We start from the raw sequence: 7,244 nt of genomic DNA on the forward strand, positions 1-7,244 counted from the left end.
TTCTCCTGCCAGATTTCACCACAGTAGGAACCACGGTGGGCCACGATGGGGGAGCCATGTCCCACGCCTAAGCAGATCTCTTCATCAATGCCCAACCTCTCTAGATGACACCACCCCTGGTACTCTTCTGACAATGGGAAGGCTGTGCCCTCTGGCTGCTCCACTTTCTTCTGACTTGGAACAGTCTTCTTCATCTCTCTGTTCATGTCAGCATGTTGGTAACCCTACCAAGGAGATGTCATGTCTAGATTCTCAGAGAAGGAACTTGACCTGCCAGGCAGTGGCCCAGTGGGAGATGCTTCTCCAATGATCTGAAGCTATGCTGTGAGGCCAGTGGCCACATTCTTTCAGATCTGGTGGACTTTTTCCAGCCTGGAGCCTCCTGGAACATTTTAATAGTTCATTCTCAATCATTGGTTTTTTGGGGGGTGTTTAACAATACATGCCTCTGGGACCCAAATGTTAGAACATTCTTCATTCCATTCTTGTGTGCTGGCTAAAAAATAATATCAGTAGAAATAATGATGACAAATAAGTCAACCTTCTTACCTTGCTCAGAGAAGTTGCTATTCCAGTTTTCCCTGACTTGGTTCCCTGGCAAATTAGACATGATATCTGCATTTATATATTTATCTTTACTTGTCTTTTAAAATGGATTTAATTTTATAAATATTAAATAGAATTTATTTTTTAGAGCTGTTTTAGGTTTACAGAAAAATTTAGTAAAAAATAGTTTCCTGCTCCCCTCTTCCTGCCCTGTTTTCCCTATTATTAACATCTTGTATTAATGTGACACATTTGTTACAACTGACAAGCCAACACTCACACATTATTATTAACTAAAGGCCATGGTTTAAGTTAGGGTTCGTTTTTTGTGTTGTACATTCTATGAACTCTAACAATATATAACATGTATCCACCATCATAGTATTACCCAGAGTAGTTTCACTGCCCTAAACACCTTCTATGCTCTGCCTACTCAACCCCCACCCCTGCAATCCTTGGCAACCACTGATCTTTTACTGTCTCCATAGTTTCACCTTTTCCAGAATGTCACACAGTTGAAATCATAGTACATGTCCTTTACAAGTTGGCTCCTTTCACTTAGCAATATGCATTTAAGGTTTCTTCATGTCTTTTTGTGGATTGATAGTTTATTTTTTATTTCTTTTTAAAAATAATTGTTCATTGTGTGGATATACTACAATTTATCCCCTCACTTATTGTAGGACATCTTGGTTGATTTCAAATTTTGCCTTTAAATTTATTTTTAATTAGCTACTTGCTACATCTACTATAAGGATGATGATAATTCTAAACAATCAGACTATGGACATTCCAGAAAATGTGGACATCATTCTGAAGGGATGCACAATTACTGTGAAGAGCCCCAGAGGCACACTGTGTTTCAGTTTAGAACTCAGTCTCCTTGGAAAGAAAAAGAAAAGGCTCTGAGTTAACAAACGGTGGGGAAATGGAAAGGAACCAGCCACCATTCAAACTACCTGCAGTCGTGTACCAAACGTGACCAAGAGAGTTACACCGGGTGTCCATTACAAGATGAGGTCTATGTGTGCTCACTCCTCCCTCAATGTCATTATTTAGGAGAATGGTTCTCTTGTTGAAATCAGAGATTTCTTGGGTGAAAAATACACCTGCAGGGTTCAGACAAGGTCAGGTGTTGCTCATTCAGTATCTCAAACCCAGAAAGATGAGTTAATCTGGAAAGTAAGGACACTGAACTTGTATCAGATGAAACTGTTTTGATTCAGCAAGCCACAGAAGTTAAAAACAAGGGTATTAGAAAACTTTTGGCTGGTATTTATGTTTCTGAAAAAGGAACAGTTCAGCAGGCTGATGCGTAAGATCTAAGTTGTCCTGCTCTAGAAACAGCATGATGCTGGCTGATTCCTCAGACTTCTTTGTGATATTTTAAAGATGCAGTAAAAGCCATGTATTTAATGGGGGGAAATTATTTTTATGTACTTACTTTTTTTGTAAAGATTATTTATTTATTTATTTTTAGAAAGAACAGAGAGAGAGAGAGAGAGAGAGAGAGAGAGAGAGAGAAGCATCAACTCATAGTTGTTTCCCATATGTGCCTTGACCAGGCAAGCCTGGGGCTTCCACCAAGCGACATCAGCCTTCTAGGTGGATGCTTTATCCACTGCGCCACCACAGGTCAGGCAAATTATTTTTAATTATATAGAAACATAACAGTATTCATTTCCTTGTTATTACTCCACCTCCTCCAAGTTTACCACATTCCCCATGTGCATCTTTCTTGACATTTTTTGTGCATTTATAGACATTTATGTACATAGAATGCATTAACTATTGCTAAGTAGCAATTATCTCAAATTTAGTAGCATAAAACAATTATAAAATTTAATATTTTATAATTTCTGAGTGCTAGGAATTTGAGAGTGGCTAAGTTGGTGGGTTCTGACTCAGTTTCTCATGAGGTTGGAGGGAAGAAGCTTACAGTCATCTGAAGGCTTAGATCCACTTCCAAGGAGGCTAGCCCACATCGTCAGCAAAGTGAGACTGGACCTTCGGCAGGGCTGCCCAAGTGTTCTCACAACCAGGGGCCTGGCTTCCCCAAAGCAAGTGACTTAGGAGAGAGAAAAGGAACCCTCGGTGTGTCCTGTGTGGCCTAACCACAGAAAATCCACATGGTCACCTTCACAGTCTCTTGTTAGTTACACAGGTTATGGGAAGAGCAGGAATAGCAGGCCAGTCACTGGGGACTGTTTTGGAAGTTGACTGCCCTACAGAACAATTGGTGGATTTGTATTATGGTTCCTGTGGAAAATTTTATATTTGGGAAAAGGAAAAACTTTAAATTTTAGTCAACTCAAGGCTAACTAATACAAAGTAAGCAATATTAAAACAAATCCAATGCCAGTTTGTAGCAAACAATCTATATTGAGGAAGTTTTATCTTTTCTTTTTTTCCCTTTTTTTCATTTCTTTGTGTTTTTGTATATAGGATTTTTAACTCTCATAATGGAATAATAAAATTATAAAATATGAATATATATTATAAAGGTTTAAAATTTGTGTGAACTAATAAATACATTACACTTGGATATAGGAATATTGGAATTATAAGTTAATGTCTACACATTTAAAATCTTCTCATAAAAACATCCTACATTAATCATAGTGCTGGATATACTCTAGAGCAGGGGTCTCAAACTCAACTCAGCATGTGAGCTGCAGAGCAAGATCACAGCCGTTCGGCGGGCCGCACTAGGTCTACAAAAGGCAACTGTTACGCAACACTTTTCTCACTGCAGTTGAAAACAAAAAAAAATCAGTACAACAAGCACAATCGTACATGCAGTTTACTCAGTGTCACAAAACGACCAGAAACTGTATTTCGCATCACAACTGCTGTTAACTAAGCTAATATCTAGCTAGGATGCTAGAGAAATGAAAAATACAAGTAAGCCCCTAGGCTTCCTTAATTTTATCCAAAATATTTTGAACTTCATGGATTAGTCTGCGGGCCACACAAAATTGTTCGGTGGGCCGCATGTGGCCCGCGGGCCACGAGTTTGAGACCCATGCTTTAGAGATTGAAGATGGCAGTGGAGTAGGCAGATGCACAGACTCCCAGCTCACACCACCAAACTAGATTACAAATTAATTTAGGAACAATCAGCGTGAAAAACCAACTTTGGACTAAAAGGACAGGTCTCAAAAACCAAGGAGCAAAGAAGAAGCCACACTGAGCATGATAGGGAGCATGGAGGTGCAGTGGGGGCTCCGCTGCTTACAACAGTGAAGTAGAGGTAAGGCTGAGAGCCCAGAAGGGGTCTTATAAAGCCAGTAGCCGCGGCCACCATCACAGCTGCCTGGCACATGCAGGTTCACATTTGATTCAGACAGATGGTAATAAAACAATGGAGCCAAGAACTAGTGGGCCATTAGCTTTAATCCTAGCTTGCACCCAGCAGGCAAGAAATAAACACAGTGGGAAAACACTTCCCTTTCCATTTAGGGATCCCAAAGCCACTGACTTATCCGAGTTTCCTAGAATCAAAGGTGTCAACCTCACCAGCCTTATTCACCTCTGTTCCCCATCTCCTTCTCTCTGCTCTATCTCTGCACAAACTGGCTTCCCCTTCCACCATCTTGGCTGCTTCTCCTCTCGTCCACATAGCCTTTCTCTGGTCTCCTTACAGCCTGTCCCCCACACCCAATGCAAACTATAAGCGAGCAAACATATACATTATATTTGCAAACTTATTTGACCCACATTCCACCCCTTTGGCTTGCTTACAATCTAAAGCACAGTTATTCCTGCACAAGAAAATTACACATATTACACAAACTACAACATGACAAATCATATAATTTCAACAATTACAAAGGTACACTTCACCAGTCTCTAAGCACTTTTCCAAAGCGCAAAATGTCCTCGAACTTCTTTCTAGCCATGGGAAAAGCTTCCTGGGGCAGGGGGAGGGCTTCCAGCAAAGCTGTCCCTCACCCCCCCATCAGGGTATTTCACATTGTCCAAAATCCGTAAGCCCATCCAACAAAGGAGCTAGTGCCAACCTGGGCTGTAGTCCAGGAATCAGTCCACGCACATGGGGCCTCAGCCACCCCCCTCATCCCTGCCATCCTGGCAGGTCTTACACTGTCCCAAAGAGGAGCATGTGGCAATGGCAGTCAGCATTTCCATCTCTGCTCTGGAGAACATGATGGCATTTACTCCTATGTCCCAAAATCACAGACCTACCCCCTGCTGGGCTCTCATCTTCTAGAGACTGTGGATCACAACTCCAGCCTGATTCTCCTCATCCTCCAAAGAGGAACTGAAAACACCAGCTCCCACTGCCAGGCTCGAGCCCAGGGCTGCTGCCGCCTACTGCTCCACAGGCCTTGCAGCCCCGGCCTCCCACCACTGCCGGCTCTCCACAACATCCAGGGCAATCTGCAACTCACGAACCTGTGATTCCTTCTCCAGTGGCTGCTCCATTTCCAAGAGACTCTCATGAACCTGGTCGGCCTCCTCCAGTGCTTGCTCCAGCTCTAGGGTCAGCATCTCTTTCTCGCATGTTTGCTTCGGCTCCTTCCACTGCTCGGTTTGCAGGTCCCGGGCAGCATTTTCCACAGAGCATTCGGTTTCCTCACACATGGCTGTAAAAGTCAGTCAGCCTACAGTCGCCAAAACGACAGCCATGAAGAACCATAACAGCAGACAGTCCTCTACTTCACCACTCAAAGTTGATGGTGGCTCCATACCAATCTGTATTGAATCCTGCCACAGACTACACCAAATGTAAAGCCAGTAGCCGCGGCCACCATCACAGCTGCCTGGCCCATGCAGGTTCGCATTTGATTTGGACAAATGATAATGAAACAACAGAGCCAAGAACTGGTGGGCCATTAGCTTTAATTCTAGCTTGCACCCGGCAGGCAAGAAATACACACAGTGAATGTGGGTCAAATAAGTTTGCAAATATGATGTATATGTTTGCTCGCTTATAGTTTGCATTGGGTGTGGGGGACAGGCTGTAAGGAGAGCAGAGAAAGGCCACGTGGAAAAGAGAGGAAAAACAGCCAAGATCATGGAGTGCTGAAGGGGAAGCCAGTTTGTGCTGAGGTGGAGCAGAGAGAAGGAGATGGGAAACAGAGGTGAATAAGGCTGGTGAGGTTGACATCTTTGATTCTAGGAAACTCGGATAAGTCAGTGGCTTTGGGAGCCCTAAATGGAAAGGGGAGTGTTTTCCCACTGTGTGTATTTCTTGCCCACTGAGTGCAAGCTAGAATTAAAGCTAATGGCCCACCAGTTCTTGGCTCCATTGTTTCATTACTGTCTGTCCGAATCAAATGCAAACCTGCATGTGCCAGGCAGCTGTGATGGTGGCCACTGCTACTGGCTTTACAGCTCTCATTACAAAGAGAAGATCAGAAAACATTGCTCACAGCAACTTGCCTGGGGACCTGGGAACGAGATGGGCTGAGAGGACTGGCTTGTCTTCCAAATGGAAAGTGGGGAGAGAGAGACAGACGGTGATGGGCAGAGGAATGCATGGGATGACCTGAGAAGCTGACTCATCCAGTGCAGAGGAGGCCATAGCTGGGGGAGGGGTTGATCTCTCCACATAGCACAAGCCTAAAGTGGGTCCAGATGACCCACCTCCAGAAAGCTCTCCAGCTCCAATCACTGCAAAAACACACAGCTGAAAACAGAAAGTGGGGAGGAGGGGCAGTAACTCAAGTCTCCATGGAGATCTGAGATACTCCTCCCCCAGAAGCTGAGAAAGCACCCCACCCCCAGAGAGTAGCTGGCAGATTATTGCCTTCAGAGTCTCAGAGGTTACACCCACCGCATTCCTAAATACAATTGCAAATAAGCCTCCTGCTGAGATCAGTAAACAAGATTACCACCAAGTTAAGAAAACTGAGAAGAAAACAAACAAATCAAGACTTCAAAGTGGCTGTACTAGGTAAGGAAACCACAGCTGGAAGAAGCCTACAAGTCAGACAGAGAGAAAAATAGGAAGTCAAAGAAGCATAAGTCATATGCTTTAACAAGATAAATCCTCAGAAAAAGTCCTGGATGAATTGGAAGTAATCAAATTACCGGATGCAGAGTATAAAATAATGATTGTTAGGATGCTTAAGCATCTCAAAGCTATGATGGATGGACTTAATGAACACTTCAATAAAGAAATTGTAAGCGAGAGAAAAAGATGGCAGCAGAGTAGGTGGATGCACAGACACCCAGCTCTCACCACCAAACTGGAATACAAATCAATTTAGGAAAAATCAGCATGAAAAACCAACTCTGAACTGCAAGAATGGCTCTCAAAAACCAAGGAGCAAAGAGGAAATCACAGAAGTCCTGGTAGGGAGCCCCTGAACCTCCTCTGTTTGCCGGAATGGAGAGGGGTGGGGTGGGGCTGAGAGCCCAGAGAGGATCTTGGAGGGAGGGGAGCAGAAACTACTGCTCACAGCCACTTGCCTGGCGACCAGGGAGCGAGGTGCGTTGAAAGGACCAGCTTATCTCCCAGGTGGAGAGGACAGGGAGAGGGACAGACTGTGAGGGGATAAGGAATGCAAGAGAGGAGCTAAAAGGGCTGACTCATCCGTGCTGGAGGCGGCCATAGCTGGGGGAGGGACTGAACCTTTCACAAAACAGAGCTGAAGTGCTTCCGGATCAGAGACCTCCGGACATCTCTCCAGCTCCAATCAGCACAACAAGACACAGCTGAAAACAAGAAG

At 44.0% G+C, this 7,244-nt stretch overlaps 1 pseudogene; it reads left to right on the forward strand.

Annotated features, from left to right (window-relative positions):
* The first annotated feature begins 1,296 nt into the window (after positions 1-1,296).
* On the forward strand, positions 1,297-1,865 carry LOC136398377 (large ribosomal subunit protein uL6-like; annotated as a pseudogene).
* Positions 1,866-7,244: the final 5,379 nt, after the last annotated feature.

Source organism: Saccopteryx leptura, chromosome 3 (genome assembly GCF_036850995.1).
Source record: "Saccopteryx leptura isolate mSacLep1 chromosome 3, mSacLep1_pri_phased_curated, whole genome shotgun sequence".
NCBI classification, from domain to species: domain Eukaryota; kingdom Metazoa; phylum Chordata; class Mammalia; order Chiroptera; family Emballonuridae; genus Saccopteryx; species Saccopteryx leptura.